Consider the following 24,473-nt stretch of genomic DNA (forward strand, 5'->3'; position numbering starts at 1 on the left):
CGGCTGTTGCCCCGCTGCTTGCAGAAGGTCGGCTCTCGCTTGGGCAGCGGGGGCTTCCTAGAAGTGCACGGCCGTGGAGAGCCCCTCCGGTCGGCCCCCGGCAGTGGCGGGAGGCGTTCACTGCCGCCCTCGGAGGTTGCGGGCCGCGGGGCCGCGGCGGGGCTGCGGGACCGCGCGGCGCCGCGGGTGCATTTTGCTCTGCGCCTGCAGATCCGTTGTGCGGCCGCGGCAGTTCCTTCCTCCCGGACTCAGCGCCGCGCCGCCGCCGCGGGTTCTTGCATCGCGCCGCTTCCTGGCTCGCGTCCGGGCGCAGCCCGCCTTCCCGCGGCCCGGCCGCCCGCGTCCCCTCCCCCTCCGCCCGCGGCGACCCCGGCCTCGGCTCCGGGGAGCTCTTTCCGGGCGGCACGGTGAAAACGGGAAACTCGGCGCGGCGGGAGAGCGGCGGCTCCCGGGCTTCCCTCGGCGGCGGCTTCTCGGGTGACAAGGAGCCCGGGGAGCGGATCCGCTGAGCCCGGCTGCGGACTCGCTCGCTGCGAGGCTTTAAATACAAAAGTGGGCCGGGAGCCCCCGCGTGGTGCCGCGGTGCCCCCTCATTATGCATGCATGGAAAAGCAAACAAACAAAAACATTAGCAACGCTCCTCCGGCTCGCCGAGCCCCGGCCCCGCGCGCTCCGAGCCTGCCCGCTTTCTCCTTTCTCCACTCTCCTTCGCCCTTTGCTCGGCCCCCTTTCCCGGCTTTTCGAGATGCTATTGGTCCCGCCTGTTGTTGTTGAAACTTTTTTTTTTTTTTTTTTTTACGAGCCGCTGGAGTGGGGTTGCGGAGTGGGGGAGGGCGGGGAGGGTGGTGGGCAGCTCACATTCAAGCATTCAGGGCTTGAAAGGATCGGCTTAAGGAGCCTGACAGAGGCCCGGGAGCTCCTCCTACTCTTAAGGAGGCTCGGATGTGGAGCCCTTGCCCGCGCACGGAACCAGCGGGCCGGGCGCAGGGGCAGCTGTTTGCATCCGGCTTGGCCACGGTCCTTTTTGTTTGGTTCTGCTTTTTTTCCTTTCTTCTTCTTCTCTTTTATTTATTTATTTGGTACTTTTATTAATTCTGCCTGGCTCTCATCTGTGCTTTCGACTGAATTCAAAATTCAGTTTGTTTTCCGAGTTCCCCATCTTTGCCGGATCATCACGGGGGTGGGGGGGAAGGGGGGGAAGAGAACCCAGAGAATTTAATGTGGAACTCTGAAACTTTAAAAAAAAAAAAAAAAAAATCCAGACACACACAAGAGGCAAATGCTTTAGCTAGGGGGATATCGATATTTACCACCCTTTTCAGCCCCCACCCAGCACCCTGGTCCCCATTTACCGATCTGGCAGGTATGGCCCTGGAGCCAGGCATTGTTGTCATTTTCAAGACAGAAATCCAATAAGTCAATTAATTTTTTTTTAAGAAGGAAAGTTTCTAACGGACAGTGATGAAAGAAACAATACATTAAAAATATTTAGGGATGTTGCGCAGTACCTTCTGGCCGCAGTCAGAACACAAGAGGAAGGGGATAGCTTGGCATCCTGCAAGGTTTCTATTCAAGCGTATGTTTCAGTCTCCCTCGGTTTAAGGGAAACCGCCGCCTACAGGCGCGGGAGTTTGCGAACTACCTTAACTGCGGCGCAACGCAGCCTTCGACCACCGGAGGCACCGGGCGTCTGCAGCCTGTCAAAAACTGGCGCTTTTTTCCTCCCCTTTCCGTGGAGAGACTATCAACTCCATCTGTCACAAAACTTCAGGCTAAATCTCCTCTGGTGAAGCCGAGGCAGCCGCGGTCCAGTACGCACAGCGTTCGGCTGTCCGCCTCTCCCCCAGGGGCCCGGTGAGTTGGAAATGGCAAAACTTAGAACAGAGACACAGCGTCTGCAGACTTATCAGGCTGCAGAAAAGCCTCCTGTTCCTACGGAGCCTGCTGCATTCCTGAGGCTCAGGGTCTGCGTTAGGAATTGCATTTCAGCAATTCCCCAAAACGAATCGAAACCAAATAAACCTTGAAGAGCCAGGGTGAAGTAAGACAGACCTCGTTGCTCTGGCTTGATTAATGGAGAACGCACAAACAATAGCAATCTGTATTTAAATATATTAAGTCTGCAACTGGATGGCCCTTTGGAACAACCATTTCCCAGATTCTGGGGTGTTTTTTGTTTGTTTTTCTTTTTATTTTTTTAGTTATTTGGAATTGTAATCTCCGTCCTGCCGGGAGGGCTTGGACAAGTCACACTCCCTTTCTATGACTTGGACCTTTCACATGTAAGGTACAAGGCCAGATTGGATCCTTGAAAAAGTCCTTTCACATTTAATACGCTGTGGCTTTAGGCCCCTAAGAACAAGGTTGGCAGTCAGCTGCATTTTAAGCTGACGTTTGGTTTGTTGAGTTCCTTTAGAATAGTGGGTCTCAAACCTTAGTGAGCTTGAGACTCGCCTGGTGGCCTAGATTAAAGCCACACTGCTGGGTCCTCTTCTTGGAGTTCCTTATGCTGTAGGACTGGAGTGGGGGTGGGGAGCAATACTCTGCATTTCTAACAAATTCTCAGGGAAAGCTGCTGCTGCCCGTTGGGAACCAACGTTTGAGAACACCCTTTCTAGAGGTGCACATGTTTTGTTGGTTTTTTGTAACACTAGCCCCCATCCTGGCCTTGACAGAGCTCAGTGGGATTTCAGAAAGGCAAAGAGCTTTGAGAACTTTAAGGGAGTCACCTCAGCACCCCTGCCTCATGGCATTTCAGGCCTGTATGGCTTTCAGCAGCTGGAGAGACCAAACTTTTGAAAAGGAGGCTATGATGATGAGATAGAAGGAGGAATGAACGCCCCCCTGCATTGGCCCCAGAGACTGGGTATCACCTTGCCTTACATCCAGGTTTTCATTGATAGCCACCAGACCTCCAAGCCCTCTCTCATCGCCCCCACACTAATCCCCATATCACTCTGTACATCCCTTAAGCTGACTTAAGCTTAAGTCATGATTCCCATCTTGAGCTTTCCCCCCACCAACCCCACCCCCTCAAATCCCACTTCAACTGGAATCTCAATTTGTTCTTAGCAAAATCTTGCATATTCCCAAGCTGCTTTCTGAGCTGAAGCTCCACCTTCTTGCTCTAATTAGAACCAGCTGGAACATATAGAATAGGAGAAAATATTTGCAAACCCCATATCTGATAAAGGATTAATATGCAAAATATAACAGGAACTCATACCATTCAATAACAAAAAAAAAAGCAATTTGATTAAAAAATGGAGAGAGAACTCGAATAGACATTTTTCCAAAGAAGACATACAAATGGCCAACAAATACATGAAAAGATGCTCAATGTCACTAATGATTGGGGAAATGCAAATCATACCACAATGATATATCACCTGACACTTACTAGAATGGCTGTCCTCAAAAAGAGATAACAAATGCTGGTGAGAATATAGAGGAGAGGGAACCCTCATGCACTGTTACTGGGAATATAAATTTGTGCAACCACTATAGAAACCAGAATGGAGGTTCCTCACAAAATTAAAAATAGAACTACCATATGATCCAGCAGTTGCACTTCAGAATACTTTATCCAAAGGAGATGAAATCACTATCTTGAAAAGGTATCTGCACTCCCATGATCATTGCAGCATTTTTCACAGTAGCCAAGATAGAAAACTACCTAAGTATACATCAACAGGCTAAGAAAGGATCAGTAAAATGTGGTTTTATATATATATATACACATACATATAATGGAACATGATTTAGCCATAGGAAAAGAAAGAAAAAAGAAGGAAGTCTTGTCATTTGCATCAACATGAATGTCCCTTGAAGGCATTATGCTAAGTGAAATAAGTCAGAGAAAGATAAATATTGTCTGGTTTCTCCTATATGTGGAGTCTTAACCACGTTCGTAGAAACAGCGTATAATGGTGGTTGACAAGAGACTGAGGGTTGGGGGAAATGAGATTTGTCAAGGGGTACAAACTTTCAGTTATGAGATGAGTAAGTTCCAGGGATGTAATTAATGTATAGCATGGTGACTGTAGTTAGCACTACTGTGTTTATACTTGAAAGTTGCTATGAGAGTAGAACTTTAATATTCTCACCTTAACAATAACAACAAAATGGTAATTATGTGAGGTGAAGGATGTGTTAACCAACCTTATTGTGGTATGCATTTCACCGTACACAGGTTTATTAAACTGTCAAATTGTAAACTTTCAACTTATACAATGTTATACATTAATTATATCTCAACAAAGCTGGAAAAATACATCCCAGCTAGCCTTTTGAGGCAGCCTTCCTCAAAAATGGTCTTCATTTCTGGCTGATTTTTCTTCCATAACCCACTTCCCACCAGCCCTGGAAATGGAGTAGATGGGCTGTTGTTCCTCCCTTGTTCCCACTTCCAAACTATTCTCTCCCCTCTTCCCTAGAAACCTTCAGCTTCCTTGAGTGACTGTCTGTTACTCCAATAGTCACCCACTGACTTCTCCTCCATCAACAGTGCCTCTCGGACTTCCCTTGTGGCTCAGCTGGTAAAGAATCTGTCTGCAATGTAGGGTTTGATCCCTGGATTGGGAAGATCCCCTGGAGAAGGGAAAGGCTACCGTCTTCAGTATTCTGGCCTGGAGAATCCTATGGACTGTATAGTCCACAGGGTCGCAAAGAGTCAGACACAACTGAATAACTTTCATTTCACTCACAGCTCTTCTCAGCCAGGACTGCTCCTGGAAACCACGGAAGACAGAGAATGAGTTGAGTGGCTATTTCCTCCTCAAGTATAGTATATAACCAGTACTGAAACTGAGGGTCATCAGTAACCAGTTAGCTCCAATAAACCTGTAACCTGCCTTCACTGACCAAGCTTGATTTAATTTTTGCTACAGAAAACTTACTCCAAGTGTCATGTGCCATTCTAAAGCACTTCAGACTTGTTCGACTCTGTGAGACCCTATAAACTGTAGTTTGACAGGCTCCTCTGTCCATGGGATTCTCCAAGAAAGAATACTGGGGTGGGTTACCATGTCTTTCTCCAGGTGATCTTCCTGACCCAGGGATTGAACCGGTGTCTTTTACATCTCTTGCATTGGCAGTCGGGTTCTTTACGACTAGCACCACCTGGGAAGCCCCCAAGTGTCATGTAACCTAAACAATAAGGTGTTTGCCCAAGTTGTTTTATAGGAACTTGTAGTCAGCTGTGAACAGTTGGAGCTGTAGCCGGTTAAGACCACCCAAGCATCAACTGAGCATGCTTGGTTGTCTGCCTGGTGACCTCTTGACATCAGAGAACCGAAAACTCTACCCTAAGAACATACTAATGTGCCATTTTCTAAACACTTGTCTCATGAAGACACCTGTAGCTTAGATGTGCCTGGGTAGAATGATGATTCTTCCCCCTTTTCTTACTTCCAATCCCCTTTCCCCATGCTCCCTACACCTTAGCTTTATCCCTTAAGTACCCTGAACCCTTCACCTTTGGAGAGGCACATGAGAAATGTTCTTGGGTCTCCTCATTTGACTGCCTTGTGAATACACACTTCACTGTAAACCTTGGCATGTCAGCGTTTGCCTTGCCGCATATCAGGCAGATGAACCTGGTTCTGCAATGGTACCACCCTGGGCACAGAGGAGAAGTTGGTCCATCACAGTGGATGCTATGTCAGCCAGAGCTTGACCAGGGTAGGATGTGTGAGCAAGACAGACAGATTTATTATGGAGAGGGGAGTTCCCACGGGGCTGGTAGCTGGGCGGTGGGCAGTGTGGCCTGTTGTTTCTGTCTGCCGTTCAGCCTGAGTTCACTGGGGTTGGCCAGATTGGTGGTTGGAAAGGAAAACTGGGACTTCAACTTGTGAGGAAAGCTGGAACCAGTCAGGGTGAACTGGAACTAGCATCTTCCTCATCACTTCCAGGCTTGGTACCTCAGCGGGTAACTTGTAGGGAAAGCTGGTACCTTCAAACCTGGAGCTGATACGCACTTTGTCCAGGACTCAGAGAAGCCGAAGTAAGAGAGTGGAGGGAGCTTGGGAAGCTCAGGTCAGGTGCTGACCCATCCCAACCAAGGGGAGGTTTAAATCAGCAAGGAAGGGTGCCAGCTGCCACACAGACTACAAAGAATGTGGTGCTGCTGCTTCACTTCCTTCTTCCAAAGCTGGTGCAAAATTCCCCTCATGGCTGACACCAACAGGGAACCGCGTGGGGAGAGGAATTCTGGGAACATAGCTCCATCTCAGCTCAGTGGATAGGGTATAAAACCATTGCTGGTGCATTTGGGCATTCAGGCTTAATTTCCTCAGGGGTACATTTCCTCATGGTGTCAGCATCTGACTCACTGGTTTCTCTCCAGTCTACTCTTCACGACAAACCTGACCTCTGGGTTCCTTGACTCCCTCACATTCATGCAACAGCTCTGAACGGTACCCTAGCCTAACCATTGCCGTAACTGTGTCACCTGAAATTTTCCAATTCTGAATCTCTAGCTGGAGTGTCATCTCACTTGCTACCAACTCCTGTCTTTCCAGTCTGGCTCAGTGTTGTCACCTGTTCAAAATGCTCTTTGTAATTACTTCTGCTACTTTCTTAATTCACTTTCTACTGTATCATGCCCATCCACTTGCAATAGGCTATACTTCATTCCATCATAAAACGAAACAAACTCTTCCTAGACCACAACTCCCCACTCAGTAACTACTCCATTTCTATTAAAACTTCTTGTAAAAGTTGCCTTTACTCACTTTCTCTGCTGTCTCCTCAATTCACTATAATCAAGATTCATCCCAGTAATTTTCTCATCAAGGATGACTGAAATCTTGCTCTACCCAATGATCACTGCTCAGTCCTCATTCTGTCTGACTTTTCAGTACCACATGACAGGACGATAACCCTTCTCTTCAATGTACCTTTTTGCTTGGCTTCTGAGACGCTGCATTTTCCTGTTCCCCATTGTACTGGCTGGGGGGTCCTTCTCTCTCGAAACTCACTCCTTAGGTGATCTCATCCAGTGCCTAGATGCTGAGTTAAATCCCTTGATTTGATCATTTCAACCCCAGTCTTTCTCTGTTTTCCATGTATATTTATTCACTTGGTTGCTTAATGAGCATCACAAACTTAGCTTGCTCCAGGAGCACTTCTGTTTTCCCATCCCCAAAACATGTTTGTTGCCTGGTCTTTCAGTGGCTTGTATTCTCCAAAATTCATCTCCATCAGTGTCCTCCTCCTTTTATATCGGTGCTACTTATATCAAGAGGCAGAGTCTAATTTCTTTTCCCTTAACTCTTGGGCAGACATTAATGACTTTGACCAATGTCATGTAATATTGGTGACTGACATTCTAGGACCATCCAGTGAGGGCACAAAATCTTTTGCAGCTTCTACCTGGGCCTCTCAGAATGCTTGCTCTGGAGAAGCCAGTTACTGTGTAGGCATTCTGAATGCTTTCAGACCACCATGCTGTGAGGAAGGCCAGGCTTGCCATGTGGAGAAGATGCGTGGCGAGACAGAGATGGCTGGGGAGCTCCCGGCTTTTTCAGCCATGTGAGTGAGAAGGTACAAGATGTGTGAATGAAAAGGTCATCTTGGATATCTAGCCCTGTGGAATCTTTAGATGACTGTAGCTGCAGCTGCCATGTGATGGAAGGCATATAAGAGAAACCCCAACCCAAGGTCAGGACTAGGATGAGGGGAGGTGAAGCAGCCAGATATAAAATTTAAGAAAGTGTTTGCTTTCATAGTGATGCTGCAGGGACTTTGAGAGAGTGACCTTTACATCCTGTACACTAGACACTTCATTCACCTCATCCTAGTTCCAATCTTGCCCCATGAATGGACAGCACAGCTTACCCTGGTCAGCCCAAAGAATCATAAGAAAAAACCCAAGATGTTATTTCAAGCCACTAAATTTTGAAGTAGTTTGTTATTCACCAACAGTTAATCATATATACACTTGCCATCATACTCAATTGCTTGGGTCAAAGATTTACCTGGATTCTTCCCTTTTCTTTACATCCCACATCCAATTGATGGCCCATCAAAGGCAGTCAATAAAATATTTGATGGGCTTCATATGTGAAAATCAGAAACTTATTGCTTGTCTTCTAAATAAGCCAACTTCAGAACTTCTAAACCACTTATACTATAGAAAAGAGAACAGAGGCCCTGAGAAGTTAAAAGAATCAGTTCTGAAGTCTTGAAATATAAAATGATATTCCCAGAGTGCTGTGTGGTTTGGTGTAAGAAAAAAAGGTTAAATGTTAAGCATCACCTACCTGTTGGTGTTTAGCAATATGGCAGAGAGAAGGCCATGAGAAGCATATCTCTGCCCTTTCAGGGACTTAGCAATATGTCATTGGGGAGTGTCTAAGATGCATACCACTTAGCTGAAGGCTTAAGCCATAGATGCCCACTCACATGTTTTAATTTATTTTTGTTTTTATATGTAGAGAATGTGAATACTTGGTAGCAGACATCCAGTACAAACCAACAACATCTACTCTAGAATTCTGTACGCTACCTTACGTCCTGAATGTCTACCCCTTTCTTCCTAAAAGTCTTCTTTGTCTCTCTCCATTGCTTTCTTAAGAAGAATGAATTCTTGGGAACAAAATAGGATGGGAATCTCATACGGATGGGAACCCCATTCATGCACAATAAAATTGGGTTATTCCCACAGCTGAAGAAGTGGGGCCTTCTCCAAAGCTCCATCTTTTCTTAAAACCCCCGCAAGGACCATCCCAAGTCTTACTGATTTCATTTGAAGAAAAAGTCTCTCTTATCCAGCCTTTCTGTGTTCCCATTACCCTGGCTTCTTAGAGGTTTTCACCATTGCTGACCACTAGGTGTTTCCCGACTCTTTCTCTAAATCAGAGGTTCTTAACCAGGGAAGTGTCTCAGAATCACTTGGGAGGTTTCTTAAAAATACATATACCCATATAAGTTCCATTATACTTGAATTCTTCCCTAAGGGTCCAGGAGTGTGTATTTTGAGAAAAAAATTACAAAGGTTTATTTCTGGTCAAATAATCCTGCAAGTGGTCCCCAGATGTGGGAATTTCATAGATCAGTTCACTTTTTAAAAAATTGGGTTGTCTTTGAAAAAACGATACCAACTTTTGAATTCTGTCAAATATTAACAAATAAAAAATCCTTACTACCAATTATTAACATTAGTGTTTTATTAAATAAAGACAACTTTGAAACCCCCAAAGCAGTGTGGGAATAACTTGAGAATAGAAGCTTTTAAATTGAATGCATTTAGATTTTTTAAAAATTTAATATATTGTTCTATTTTTTTCTTATTTTACCAGAAAGTTATGACACAAGGGAGACTTCAGGAGTTTTTGCGACTTCAGTCAGCATTTTGGAATCACTACTCTAAAGTAATCTTCCATGCTGCTGCTAAGTCCGACCAAGTCACTACTCCACTTAAAGACTTCCAGTACTTCTTTGGGCTTCCTTGGTGGCTCAGGCAGTAAAGAATCTGCCTGCAGTGTGGGAGATCTGGGTTCAATCCCTGGGTTGGGAAGGTCCCCTGGAAGATGGCATGGCAACCCTTTCCAGTATGCTTGCCTGGAGAATCCCCATAAACAGAGAAGCCTGGTGGGCTACAGTCTATGGGATCACAGAGAGTCGGACATGAGCAACTAAATACAGAACAGAACTCTTTGGGAAAATGCCCAAGGTCATCACCATCACTACGATTGTAACAGTTTGGAAAAATATATTTGTGTATATTTGTGCAAAAGATATAAAATATTTAGGAATAAATTTTATAAGGAAGACATTGGACACATAAGTAGTTATATTACAATGAGAATGGAAATAAGATCTGAATATATAGATAAAGTATTCACAAAATAAAGTGGTAATTTTTCTAAATAATATATAAATTTGATGCAATTCCAGTTGAAATCTCAACAGGGTTTTTCTTAGAACTGGATGAAGTTATATTAAAATTCATATAGGAAAGTTGATTACAAATACCTAAAAAAATTACAAAACTCAAATGAGAGGTATCATAACATATGATACCTCCTTAATAATTAAAGCAATATGGTGCTGATTAGACCATAACCTTTGTCATATATTTATTTCACAAAGGTTATGATTTAATCAGTGGAAAAAGTATGGTCCCTTAAATAAATGATGCTTGGAAAACTGGCCATCCATTTAAGAGGAAATGTAAAAATAAAAAAAAAATTGAATAGAAGCTTAAATATAAAAAGTAAAATAAAAACCAAATGTGAAAATTTAGGCTATGACATATATCCTAGAATTTAGTAAGATCTTATAACCAAGACTGGAAAATCAGAAGACATGAAACAAAAACATACATATTTGACTATATAAAAAATTAAGAAGTTGTGTATAGAAAAGATAACGAGAGACAAAGTCAATAGACATACCACAGATCTGCAAAGAATGTTTATGACGGAGATGACAAAAGGCCAATTTTTTAATAAACAAAGAGCTCTTACAAGCAAAAGATAATCTAAGAGTAAAGAGGGGAAAGATGTAAATAGACAATTCTAGACAAATAGAAGTGCAAATCCAAATGTCAACAAACAAGTGAAAAGATATTTAAATTAATTAGTAGTTAGATTAAAGGAAGTGAGAAAACAATGAGATATTACTTTAACAGCCAGGAGACAGGCTAAACACGGTGGAAGCCCTGTGACAGTCCTTCTCCTTAGGATACCTCTGATGGAAATGCAAATTCTCTTTGCAAGCAGATCTAGCTACACCTTTAAAATGTAAAATAAATGTAAAATACAACCACTCGGCCCAGCCCAATTCTGAGAATCTTTCCCTGTACCCCTTCTCCAGGAAAAAAAAAAAAACTACATAAGAAAGAATGCTGTGTTTATCCTAGCAATCTCATTAGAAATAATTACTTTTTCCCCAAAAGTCCTAGACAAAGTTCCTTAGGAGTGAGAGAGAGTAGGCGCCCTGAAGGAAAACCAAGGTGTCATTAGAAGAAAAGTTTCCCTTCTACCAGGGCCCCACCAATGTGTTCCATAAGTCGGTCCAGGTCCACAAGCCCTGTGAGAAGGTAGGAATAAGCATTTGGATTCTTTTATAATAATTTGGAAGGGTAATTTTATGTGTGTTGAGTCGACCAATAAAAATTGGGAGTTTCCATTTTGTAGGTGTCATTTCACTTGGGTGATATGGAATCTTCTCTGCAGATAGGAACTTTTCCAAGCTAGAGTATATGGAAACCAAAAGCACTCGCCTTGAGCAGCTAAATGTCTGCCAGCAGTACAGTATGCTGGGGAACCTGACATCGGTGATGCTTGTACTTATGAAGTGACTCTTCCAACCCTGAATAGAAACAATCAATTTGTTGCAATAAAGTTTGAATGAACTTCTGTCATTTCACATTGTCTTTACAAAACCTTCTTGGTAAAGAGAGGATAGAGCTCACTTTGCCCCACCCCTTCAGGAAAATATCCACAAAGACACTGGGACCTTAAGATTCTGGTTTAGACCATGCATCTGTATTTATTTTTATTCATATATTTTTATTTATTTATTTTTAAGTGATAGATGGAAAAATAACCAAGTCTTTCACCACAAATTGTTGGAGAAGTTCTATGCTGTATATTGATGCTAGCTGTTTTCTCTTGTTTTAGAGGCAAATAAGTTGTTAGGTGTAGGAACTCAAGGGCTCACCACTATCTGAAGATTAATAAAAATGTAGGAAACAAACTTCTGATTCTTCAAAGAATGTCATTAACAGCTACAGGGTGCCAAGTGGCAGCATGACCCAGATTTTCTGATTCTCCATAGAGCAGACAAGAGCAGCTGTTCTCCGGGGGTGGGAAGTGTACCCCACACTATTGCTTTGTGAGATCAAGATACTGGCTGTGTGTCAACAAGAGGAAATCCCACTGAATCAGCAGGCACTTCAATTCTCACAAAACTTAACTTTCAGAGTTTATGAAAGAGAGATATTAATGAAACAGAAATCTAAAGTCCAAGTAGACCATTTGAAGCATAATCTGCTTTACCTTCCCAGGCTTGCAGTTGGCAGTCAGTCAGTTCAGTTGTGTCCGACTCTTTGTGACCCCACGGACTGCAGCACTCCAGGCTGCCCTGTCCATCACCAACTCCCGGAGCCTACTCAAACTCATGTCCATCAAGTCGGTGATGCCATCCAGCCATCTCATCCTCAATTGTCCCCTTCTCCTCCTGCCTTCAATCTTTCCCAACATCAGGGTCTTTTCCAATGAGTCAGTTCTTTGCATCAGGTGGCCCAAGTACTGGAGTTTCAGCTTCAGCATCAGTCCTTCCAATGAATATTCAGGACTGATTTCCTTTAGGATGGACTGGTTGGATCTCCTTGCAGTCCAAGGGACTCTCAAAAGTCTTATCCAACACCACAGTTCAAAAGCATCAATTCTTTGGCGCTCAGCTTTCTTTATAGTCCAACTCTCACATCCATACATGACTACAGGAAAAACCATAGCTTTGACTAGACAGACCTTTGTTGGCAAAGTAATGTCTCTGCTTTTTAATATGCTTTCTCAGTTGGTCATAGCTTTTCTTCCAAGGAACAGGTGTCTTTTAATTTCATGGCTGCAGTCACCATCTGCAGTGATTTTGGAGCCCTCCAAAATAAAGATTCTCACTGTTTCCACTGTTTCCCCATCTATTTGCCATGAAGTGATGGGACCGGATTCCGTGATCTTAGTTTTCTGAATGTTGAGTTGAGTTCTGAATGTGCAGTCAGTATAGTTTTCTACAAAGAGTAGTTTTTCCAAGATAGCACCTTATGCACATTTGGACATGACATCTTAAGTTCTTCAATAATTAGAGCCAATTCTTTAGTGGACATGGTAGGATGTTTGAAAGCTGTGCCAAGCCTTGTTTTAAAATCTGGTTTTTCACTATTGATATCAAGAAGAAACTTTTTTGTAAATGTGTCATAAATATGGATAAACTGTTCTCTAAACATTAAAACATAATTTGTGAGAGAGCTTCTCAGTTATTTTAAAATTTTACTTTTTTTCCTTGTAAGAGTCTAAACAAAGTCAATAGGCTTCCTCTCTGCATTCCATCCTCCCCGGTCAAGAAAACCTTGTCAACAACAAAATTATATATCAACAAGTTAGCATAAAATTTATGAGTGTGTGGTTAATGTTTCTCAAAGAATTTGTTTCTCAAAGAATTTGGGAGAGAGGCATTAGAATTGCTTCTATCTTTATTGCTACATATATCTATGATCTTATTGACTGATTGTTGACAAACTGTCTAAGGCTCTTTTGAAATGTGAATCCCAGGACTGTATCAAATTTATCACAAATAAGTTGATAGTCATCCTACATTTTAAAGCTGCTTTCATACTTATCTGCTCCTTTTTTACTGACTTTGATTCAGTTGAAGCCAACAGGTATTCATGGAATGCTTAATTATATATGTCAGAAAGCTGAAGCATTTTTAAAAAGAATCTTCCTACATTCTTCTTTGTTCTTTTATTGTTATTATTAGTAGACTTTATTTTTATAAGCACTGCTAGGTTTACAGAAAAATTGATTGGAAAGTATCAAGTTCCCACATATCTCCTGCCCTCTTCTCCCTGGGTTGTTCCCCTTTTTATTTACATGTTTTATTAGTATGGTACATTTGGTACAATCAATAAACAAATATCAACACTTATTACTAACTAAAGCCTATAGTTTACCTTAGGGTTCACTCTTTGTTATACTTTCTATGGGTTTTGACAAATGTATAATGTATATTGACCAGTCTATATCATACTATTTTTATACAGAATAGTTTGACTGTACTGACAACCCCTTGGAAACTTTCTGTTTTAACCTAAAGCTGATGTTAAATTGAATCATGGATGTCAAATTGAATCTTTTCATCTATAGCTTTATTATTTAAAGTTTCAACATTTAGTATTTCTTTTCTTTTTAAAAAAAAAAATTTATTTTTAGCTGCAATGGGTCTACGTTGCTGCACGCAGGCTTTCTCTAGTTGCAATGAGGGGGATACTCTCTTGTTGCAGTGCATGGGCTTATTGTGGTGGCATTTCCTGTTGCAGAGCACAGTCCCCAGGGCATGCAGGCTTCAGTAGCTGTGGTTGCTGGGCTCTAGAGAGAGCACAGGCTCAGTAGTTTCAGCACATGGGCTTAGTTGCCCTATGGTATACGGAATCTTCCCAGACTAAGGCTCGAATATGTTTCCTCTGCATTGGCAGGATTCTTAACCACTAGACCACCAGGAAAGTCCAGTATTTCTTTTTTCTTCTGTTAAAAAAATAGTGAGGCCATACATGCCATCTGAATCCAAAATTTGTACACATATCCCTAAATGATTAACCATTTATATTGATAGACTCTTTCATATAATTCAGTTACCCACCTCAGATATATTTATTGAGTTCTTACCTGGATCAGCACTCTGTTCCAATAGTGTTCTGATTGGGGTGCTTGTGATAGGTGGCTTTATGCTATAGAGCTTCATTTCATGCATAGATATACATTTAGTTACCAAAACTCCTTTCACCATGTTTTCTTTGCCGGTTTATTTTTATTATTATTCAAATGCATTTTTGAATAGGAAATATATGTATATAGTGCAAAACATACAAGGTATAAAAACATTCACGTGTCCAGAAAGCCTCCACTCACCTTTGCACCCACAGACTCACCTCCCTCAACCACTGCTATCAAAGTTTTATATGTGTCCCCAGAGATATTACATATGTATATAAAATAAATCTTTTAAAATAATCATCTTTGCCTTTTTTTCCCTTAATAATACATTTTGGATGCTGTTCCAAGCATGACCTATTACTTGCTTGTCCTTTTGATGAGTGCATAGTATCCCATTTTTTTGATGTTCCATACATTATTTAGCCAGTCCTTTACTGATGAACAAAGTTCATCTTTTGTGGTTTCAATGCAGCAGTGAGTAACCTTGCACATTTGTCTTCTCACAAGTACTTTAATACAGCCAGAGGATACATTTTAGGAAGTGACATTACTGCATCAAAGAGGAGGTACATTTTAAACTATGATAGATCAACTGTTCTATTTATGGTAGTGTTACAAAGCAAGTTCACTGCCCCTACGTACACAGAAGCCAATACCATGACACCAGTTTTTGAGAAAACGAAGAGCTTTATTGTGAGGTTGACCAGCAAAGAGACAGGAGGCAGGACTCAAATCTGTCTCCATGATCCACGGTTCAGGGTGAAATTTAAAAGGTTGGGGGAGTTTCAAACTTGGAGGCTGATTGGCTAGTCTTGAATCAGTTCATATAAGCTATGGACTGATGTATGGACTGATGTTGGAAGTCAGATTTTCCATATTGACCAATTTCTTGCTTCACAAAGGTCTCTGGTGGCATTTCTATTTGAGTTAGGTGGACTGGGGGTTCTTAGTTCCGAGGTCAGCCTGGAGACATGGCTTTCCAACCTACACACATGCAGTGCTATTCTCTAAAATAACTCAAGTTTTGATTAATCCATCAACCTATTTAAGGAGGCAAAACCAGTTTCAGCTGGTTATGTGCTGTTTCAATGGGTCAGCCATTCTCCAAAGAAGTTGTGGCAGCGTACGGGAGTGTTGTCTGCTTTCATCATCACCAACACAACATGTTATTAAACTTTTGGATCTTTGCCAATCTGATAGATGAAAGTTATACCTCATTGTAGCTTTAATTTTAATTTCTCTTATTATGTGTAAGACAAACATTATTATTTATGTCTTCAGAAAATTAATAAGGTAAAGATTGATGGCGTTTAAGTTGAAGGCAGTTAAGTGATCCAACAACACCGAATAAGTGAGAATGCCCAGAAAGTGATCTGCTAAGCCTGTCGCCTTGGTCACCACCCCACCTTGTTTCTATAGCACCCAACACAGCGTGGGGGATGAGAGGTTTGCCTTTCCAGGGAGTTTCTCTATGCTTGGTCTTAGTAGTTCTCAAAAAAGGTGTTGAAGAGTGCCTTTTATTAAGGGAAATAAAACTCCTTACTAAAATGGCAAGATCAGTGAATTCTAAAGAATCTTCCCCAAATTCCTTTAAAATCTTAGGGATTCACCCTCACCTCTGCCCTGAGATAGATCTGAATCAATATTAAGAAACTTGATACTTTCCAATCAATTTTACTCAGATTACCCTGAATCTGAGTAACCATAATGATTGACATAAAATTCATGTTCTAGACTTCTAGTAGAGGTGAATTTATCCTAATACTGATGAGACATATTTGAAAAAACTCTCTTGCTTTCTTACTTCCCACTCTGAAACACTAGTTTCCTCTCTGTATGTGGCTTCAGACTTGGACCTTTGGGTTCCTTATCCTCTGGGACCCTGAGAACCTGTGGTTTCTGAGTAGCAGTTAGACTTTGCCTTCATTCATGACTTATATGCATATTTCATTGGAGTTTGTTGGCAGGTGGAGGCTTGTCCCTGGCTTGTGCTGTCTCTTGACACTCCTGTCCCAGTTTGCTGCTGAAGGAGGATTATTCACCCTGATGATCATTTGCCTGAAGTCAGGGTTGGGTCTTGGAATATGAGGGAAGACAGAGCCATCTGGGGAGGAGTGGGTTTCCCAGGGCAGAACAGCTTGTGGTAATTTGACAATTGTTAAGCAAATCAACAAAAAGACTGAATGAAGCAAACTTTATTTTCACAGTTATTATCCTTTATTTACCAAATATCGAGCACCTACTATGGATCAAGTACTGTTCTGGGTTTTAAAGATCTAGCAAATGACTAACATGGGACACATACCTGCATATAGGGATGTTTTGAGGTTCCCAGGTGACACTAGTGGTAAAGAACCCCCTTGCCAATGCAGGAGACGTAAGAGTAGTGGGTTCGATTCATAGGTCAGGAAAATCCCCTGGAGGAGGGAATGGCAACCCACTCCAGTATTCTTGCCTGGAGAATTCCATGGACAGGGGAGCCTGATAGGCTACAGTCCGTGGGGTCGCAAAGACTCAGACACGACTAAGTGACTAAGCATAGCACCAACTCAGAGTTGTTTTATCCAAAGGTCATTGTAATTGTCTTTCCCCGTCCTTATGGTGGATCTGAGGATCTAGTGAATCATACCTAGAAAAGAGGCATCCATTTCTGGTAAACCACAGCTGCCCTTAGACTCAGCCTTATCTCTTTGCTACAAACAAAAAGAAGCAAGCTGAATTCTTTCCTAACACAGAGCACATCGTCTAGATCCCGGGAAGAAAAGTCTTTAAGACTCTCAAGTCCTTAAAAAGCATCTGGGGGAAGCATAAATGACAAGGAGAAAAAGCACTGGTTTGAAAGCTGGTCAGCCACTTTTCTGCCAAGGGCTTGTCAAAATTGCTCAAGAGAAAGAAAAAAGAGAAACAAGTGCACATATACATTTTTTAAGTAGCCAGCAACCAAGACAACACCAATTATTCAACCACAGTAAAGAAACCAGCAGCCAAACCACACTGATTATTTAACCGCGTATCCAAGTGCTGAACACAGCCATAGCCAGCCACGTTAATTTAATGTAAATATCCTGAGTAACCAGCCCCCGTGGAGGCAAGTGTTGCAGCAAAGGACAGAGCCTCACCTTTCCTTGTCTTGGCTCCAGATGTTTGGAGCTGGAAAACTGGCTATAATCCAACTAATATCCCACCCCCTCTTTTTCTCCATTTTGAATTTTTGTTTCTCTAAAACCCTGATTCATTTTTTTCCTTACTGATCCACTGATCTCATACTCACACACAAACTCAGGGAAACATTTCATTTGGTGAATTCTGTTCTTTTCCTCTTGATTTGCACCTTTTCTTTCCTTTGCATTTCAATCGTCTTTCTTCTTTTCAACCTCAATGCTTTCATTCTTATGTATTTGATTCCTGTTTATTTAATTTTTACTTATCATCATATATAAAGTTTATTCTTAGTAAGTGTTTATAAGGAAAACATAAACTTTCTTCTTTGCAACTTGCAACTGCAGAAATTTCCACTAGGTTGAATTTTACTGTAAAATAGTTCCTTTCACTAGGAAATACCCAGACTTGTGAGCCCAGATGTCCAAGTTTGAAAACATAGTCCTATTCTCACTGGCCACAAATATAAACATCTGACTCAAGGTCAGCCAACCCATTGATGTCTATCTTCTGCCTTGCTCACTGGTGTCCAGAGCTGCCAAGTAAGAAGATCAAGTCTGCTGTGTTGTAAGGACTCTCAAGCTCCAAGGAGACATTACACGAATAGGGGTCCCAGTCCATAGTTCCACCTGAGTCAGTCTTCCAGTCATCCCAGGCCAGCTGTCCGATGTATAGGAAACACCATCAGGTAATTCCAGCCCCCAGCTCTCTGGTCATGCCCCCTCCAGCTGCTTAAGTTTTCCCCACCCAGATCTCAGATACTGTGGAGCGGAAACCTAGTCCTCCCTGTCTGAATCCTTGTGCCCCATCTGATTTCTTGACCCACAGAATCTTTGAACATAGAAAAGTGGTTATTCTTTAATGCCACTAAATTTAAGCTAGTTAGTTACATAGCGATCGGTAACTTGAACCCCAGCTCAAAGGCTATTCTGAGAACTAAAGAAATGATTGTATGTAAAAATGCTTAAGACTAGACCAGTGCCAACCGCATCATAAGTTGACTTTCCTCAGTGTTAGCTTTTATCATTATTGTGATAAAATTTCCACTGATAAATATGGGAAATTCAAAGAATTATTTAATAAAAATGCTCTTCTCTCATTCATCTTTAAAACTTCATAAGAAAATTTGGAGCAGAATGAAGCAGTTTGTAAGTACCCCCCAAGATCAATGTCCTTACAAGCTCAGATAGAGACTGCACAATGATTTTCTAATGAATTGATAATTTTTTAATCATAATTTGGTTTTTAATCATAATTACAGTATGATGTGATAAAGGTCTGGGAAATCCTGCTCACTTTTATGTTCCTCGAGCACCCAGCCACAGAGCAGTCACCCGACCAATGTTTGCCTCGCTGACTTGATCAATGCAGTTGTGTTCATTATCTTACATAAACTTCTGGGAAAACATTGCTTTATTTAGTATTTTCTCTATTTTTGCTTTTAAATTTGTAATATTTTCTGAGACACTGATTGGTAATCTCATAAAATTTAAATCGATGTTTATGGATTAAATAGCCAGTATTGTTAAGAATGTACAGTGCAGTGTAAACATAAAAGTCTTGCACAATCTTTTCCTGGACTTGTGCTTTTTTGAACTGGGTTCAAATCTAAACTGAGCAAGGCCACACAGGGCGTTAGAGCAAAAAATGTAAAGCTGGAATGCACTGAACCCCTTGACTGGGGAAGATAGACCTTGGAGGAGGGAATATTAAGGACATGCTTTTTATTTCTGGTCACCTGGCAAGCCAATCTACGAAAACATACCACACAAATGTGTTTTTCAAGCCACACACACTGTCTTAGTTAGAAAAACAACTTCAAACATCACATAGTGTTTTGGAAATTATTTGCTGAATATGTCAACATACCCCCTGAAAGAAAAGCAGTTGCCTAGTTTTTGGACAGTTCTCATGTGCAGATTTCTTAAATTTGAAATAACAAAATAGTTAATATGATTATTTGGAGATGTATCACAATTTTAGATGGCCTGTTGAATGCTTCGCTCTGAATAATGAAACGTTTCTCATCTTACGGCGAGCAGTCCCTGTGGGTGAGGGGGCAGACAGGAGAGAGAAGAAATGCCAGGAGGAGCAGAGGGGCAAAGGGAAGACGAGGGAGGGGAGAGAACAGACAGAGTGTGGATGGCTTCCGCAGACGGTCCTCTCCATTGAAACTCCTAGTCTTCACCGTTTTCCTACCGCAAATATTAGTGCTTCTGTTCCCATTTACAGTCAGTACAGAACAATCTACATATACAAAGTGAAAACGATTCAGAGCTGGTTTGTCCCAGTCACGATGAAATCAGGGGTAGTGGTGTTGCTTCTGAATTCCTATTTGTTGAGTCAGTTTGGAACGTTCCTTTGCAGGGGCTGTTGACTTTATGGATCAGAATCACCATCATGAGTGTGGGAAGTATGACCTCAAGTTTCAGGTAAGCAGCCTAGAGAACATTTTTGTCTCCAATGGAGAGAGCACACGTCAACTACACATCCATATGCAATATTTGGCTACTTGCACTGTAACTTTGCTGTAGTGGCTTGCCCAGTATTCTATCTTGCAAAACTATATCCTTCATGGATTATCACTGTTATCAACGAATAGCTGTTACTAAACATTCACATTTACAGTACCTGTCATTGGTTGAACATAAAGTGTATGTTACATGGAGAACTGAGCTTACATGTGCAACGTGCCCTTAATCCTACCTCATCCTTCCTATTTTATCAATGAAAGGTTGAGATGCTCAGTGCTGTACAGTGAGTAAGCAAAAGAATTGGGATTTGGAGCTAGGTCTAGATGACTCTAAATCTACCTCATTGTACATGACATGATATACAACGCTTACTTGGAACAGTTGGTATTGGGAAACTGGTTAACTGGGGTCTTAAATAATCCTGTGGTCTTTATAGTCTCTAGCTTAATGTTGGCCAATTATTCCAGCAGACAAACCAAGCAGGTTGGAGGAGGGGGCTGACTTTGATATCAGCTTGTTGAGACTGGCAGTCCAACCCCAACTTTGATACCATCACGGTGAAGTCAGCCTGGCACAGCCCCCACTTGCCAACTGCCTCAGAATTGTGGTCTAGCCACAAGCCAGACACCATAGGCTCGCAGACTGGTGAGAAGGCTGGGCAAAAGGCTTGGAGAGAAATGGGCGACCTGTTGACTGTGGGTTTTCCAGGCCTGCCAAGCTTTGCTTTCATAAAGAGAATGAAAACTAAGAAGTTAGTTATCTTGGATTCAGGGTAATGATCCCAATAAATTCACATGTATCAGGTGATTCTTTTTGCTTGTTTAGGCAGAACTGGAAAGAAATAACTGAAAAGAAATAATTATTGGATGCTATCTCAAATGTCCCTGTTCCCAATTTTGCATAAAATCTTGATGACTTCTTTGAGTCATCCTGATGTATGTGTGGGACCTATAAATATATATTGAGCACTCATGGTATAATGTGTCAGGAGCAATACTTTTTCCTGAATTTATTTTGCACTCAGTGTTCATATTAACTAAGCTAACACTCTGCCATGGTACCAGATCTGGGCTATTTGCTCCTATGACCTTGACTTTGGATTTTAAGATAACAGTGATCTTTCTCTCTATTCCTCCAGCCTCAGAGAGGGTCTTGGCTCTTGCCAGTCTCTGGGTTATACCACTATTGTGGACTCTACTTCTCAGCTTCTATCATCTATGAAAGTATAAAAGTGTTAGTTGCTCAGTCGTGTCTGACTTTTTGTGATCCCATGGACCATAGTCTGCCATGCTCCTCCGTCCATAGGATTCTCCAGGCAAGAATACAGGAGTGGGTTGCCATCCCCATCTCCCATTTATCATCTGTAGAAGGAATTAAATTTCCTCTGTTTTATATACCTAGAGAGGTTTGTTTTCCTGGTTGGACCCAGACAGATATAATTTTTATTCAGAATTTGTTTTATATGTGTATGAATTGCCTTTGATATAAGATTTTAGTAAGATCTAGAATGGGGGTCTTTCAGTTCTAGGAATGTTCTGTGAGTTCTTACTCATGCACAAAGCAGTTACATAAGTAACAATTTACCGATTGTTACACAGGGTCTAAAAATTTGAGATCAGCAAAAAGTTTTTTTTCTCAGGTCAGTGGAATTGACTCAGTCAATTTTCTGCCTGCATATAATAAGAAGATGCTTGGAGATGGAAACATTTATGAATGTTACTGTTTGAGCTGTGTCAAAGTCAGGGCTTTTTTTATGATGGTGTCATCAGATTGCCTACTGGTGTGTATTCTCAGAGAATGTGAGCAAGTTCATTCAAACTGTAATTTATACTGATTATCTTGCAGGAAAAGTTAGGATCATATTCAGAAAGGCGGGTGGTACACATGTTTCCTCCCACCCTCAATACAAATACATGAGGATTGAACCCCATGGGCCATTAAGAACTTCCATACCATCAGTCACTGAACTATGAAGCCTGTGAGGTCCACCCACCAGATAAATTTACTAGTAAGGATGGGAAGAGACAGAATAAGGGACGCCTGAGAAGAGCCCTTTGTAATTGTTTATAACATTTAAGTGAGCAAATAAGCTAGTGGTTAGGGTAATCCCAAATAAACTGTGTTGACTGATTAATTTTGTGCATTTTATTTACCAAAGAACATGCATGCAAATTCTTATATTATAAATCATGATATTTTGAGGGATGCCAAGAAATCATGGATTTTCACTGACTAAAATCACCTGATTTCTCAAGGCAGTGGAAGTTAGAGCTTGGAGTAACAAGTATCTTTTACCACTCTTCCCTGATACTGCCAGAATCTTGCTTTTATTTAGACCTCCTCTTTGTGTTAGCCTCAGAGAGGAAGAGGCTAGAAGATGTAGCAGACCCAATGCAGTAGAGAAAGTGAAAGTGAAAGTGAAGTCGCTCAGTTGTGTCCGACTCTTTGTGACCCCTTGGACTAATGTAGCCCACCAGGCTCCTCCGTCCATGGGATTCTCCAGGCAAGGATACTGGAGTGGGTCGCCATTTCATTCTCCTGGGTATCTTCCCGACCCAGGAATCAAACCCAGTTCTCCCTCATTGCAGGCAGACACTTTAACCTCTGAGCCACCAGGGAAGCCCAATGCAGTAGAGAAGAGCATGAAAAGAAGGAAGGAGTGGAAGAGAAAGAAAGAGGAGGGGTGGAAGTTCAGAGTAACAAACAGTCAAGAAACTGTAATGGATAAGCTCACAGCCATTCCAGATGCTGTTGCCTGAACGCTTCCTGCTTCCCTCCATTTCCTGCTTCTCCTATTGCCTTAGCAGTGGGGACTACAGCCCTTCTTGTTGCCCTGGCCCTGTGAGGATAGGTTGAAGGACTTTGAATTTGTTTTCATCTCCTTGCTCAGGTAGGAAGTAAGCTTCACTTCCTTATCTTACCTATCCTTATCCTTCTGTACTTAAAGTTTACTTTTTATTCTTAAAATGTTAAATATGAAAACCTTTCTCACCACCATTTTTCTTCTTGAAATTCAGCCAACTTTGTAGACTAATTGCCCACCAGTTCTCCATTTTCCCCACTGGATATGGGACCCAAACCATTTCCAGCTCCCTTTTATATTTGCTCAGCTAAAAATACAATTCACCCCTTCCAACTTCAGCAACTGAAGGAGTTGAAATGTATAGTTTACTTGCTTTGTTGGGCTTCCCAAATGACTCAACAGGTGAAGAATCCACCTTCAGTGCAGGAGACACAGGAGGTTCGAGTTTGTTCCCTGGGTTGGGAAGATCCACTGGAGGAAGAAATGGCAACCCATTCCAGTATTCTTGCCTGAGAAATCCCACGGACAGAGGAGCCTGGCTGGCTGCAGTCCTAAGGACTGTGGAGTCAGACACGACTGAGTGAATGTACATTAGCACATCACTTGGTTAAAAAGTAGTACATTTGGATATCAAATAAATTTGGTTCAGATTGAGGACAAACAAATATTGAGCCAGTTTGGAAATTATATTTAAGGCTCTTTCCCCCGCTTGGGTGACACAAGATACCAAAACTTCACAACAGATTGAGATTTCAATTGGTAGTTACTGAAGAGGGCCCTTCTTTCCACTCCTTCCCCTACTTTCCTGTTTAAAGAATTTTCTGAATTGACTGAATTTAGAATAGAAAATAATAGTAAGCATTATTTTGGAAAAAATGTGGTCTAGTTGGTGTTGAAAACTTTAAACTTTTAAATGTTCTCTTTGTGAAGGAATTTGCTAATTATCCAGCAGATTTTTTTTTTCTTTTTATCCCCTATGTGTCATAGTTTCCTTAAAATTCTCTCCCTCCTTTCCTTTCTTTCTCTGGCTCTAGCTCCATCTCCCCCCTCTCTCTCTTTTCAAGCAGTGAAGACAGGTTCAAAGAATGTGCAAAGCTTATGTACCTCAGAGCCAAAGTCCTAAGGCTCTGTCTTGATGAGAAACCCTCTTACTTTAATTATAGCCTCTTCTTGAAGATTCTCTTCCAACTGAGTGATTTGTGTGTCCTGGAACTAATTTTATTAAGTGGGTTGCAACATTCAATTGTTTGTTTGGATTTCATGACTCTGCCTAAACCTCCGATGCCCCATTAAAATAATCAAATATTGGATTACGAGTACCTGTATTTTTTTTCAGAGGATTTAAAACTGAGAATTCCTTCACCGTTCTGGGAATGATCAGAGAACTATCAAAACAACTCAAAATCTTGGCTGGGAAGTGATGTTCTTATCCTTGAAAGAAAAAAGAGTATGCAAAGGCCAACAGAATATTAAAGTCACCTGGTTATTTTGCATTCATCTTAGTCAATATTTTGAGTCACTCATATCAGGTTTTGAAATAGAGTTAAATGACTTTGTTTAGTTATATAATTTATTTATCTTTCATAATATGATTCA

At 41.6% G+C, this 24,473-nt stretch overlaps 1 long non-coding RNA gene across 1 annotated transcript in view; it reads left to right on the forward strand.

Moving 5' to 3' along the window:
• Window positions 1-1,215: 1,215 nt before the first annotated feature.
• LOC136176649 (uncharacterized) overlaps window positions 1,216-24,473 on the forward strand; it is a 65,809-nt gene continuing 42,551 nt past the window's right edge. The window contains exons 1-2 of the long non-coding RNA XR_010664605.1: window positions 1,216-1,854; window positions 19,968-20,032. This is a non-coding gene — a long non-coding RNA (uncharacterized lncRNA). The remainder of the gene's footprint in view (window positions 1,855-19,967; window positions 20,033-24,473) is intronic.

The sequence above is a fragment of the Muntiacus reevesi genome, chromosome 10 (assembly GCF_963930625.1).
Source record: "Muntiacus reevesi chromosome 10, mMunRee1.1, whole genome shotgun sequence".
Lineage (NCBI taxonomy): Eukaryota > Metazoa > Chordata > Mammalia > Artiodactyla > Cervidae > Muntiacus > Muntiacus reevesi.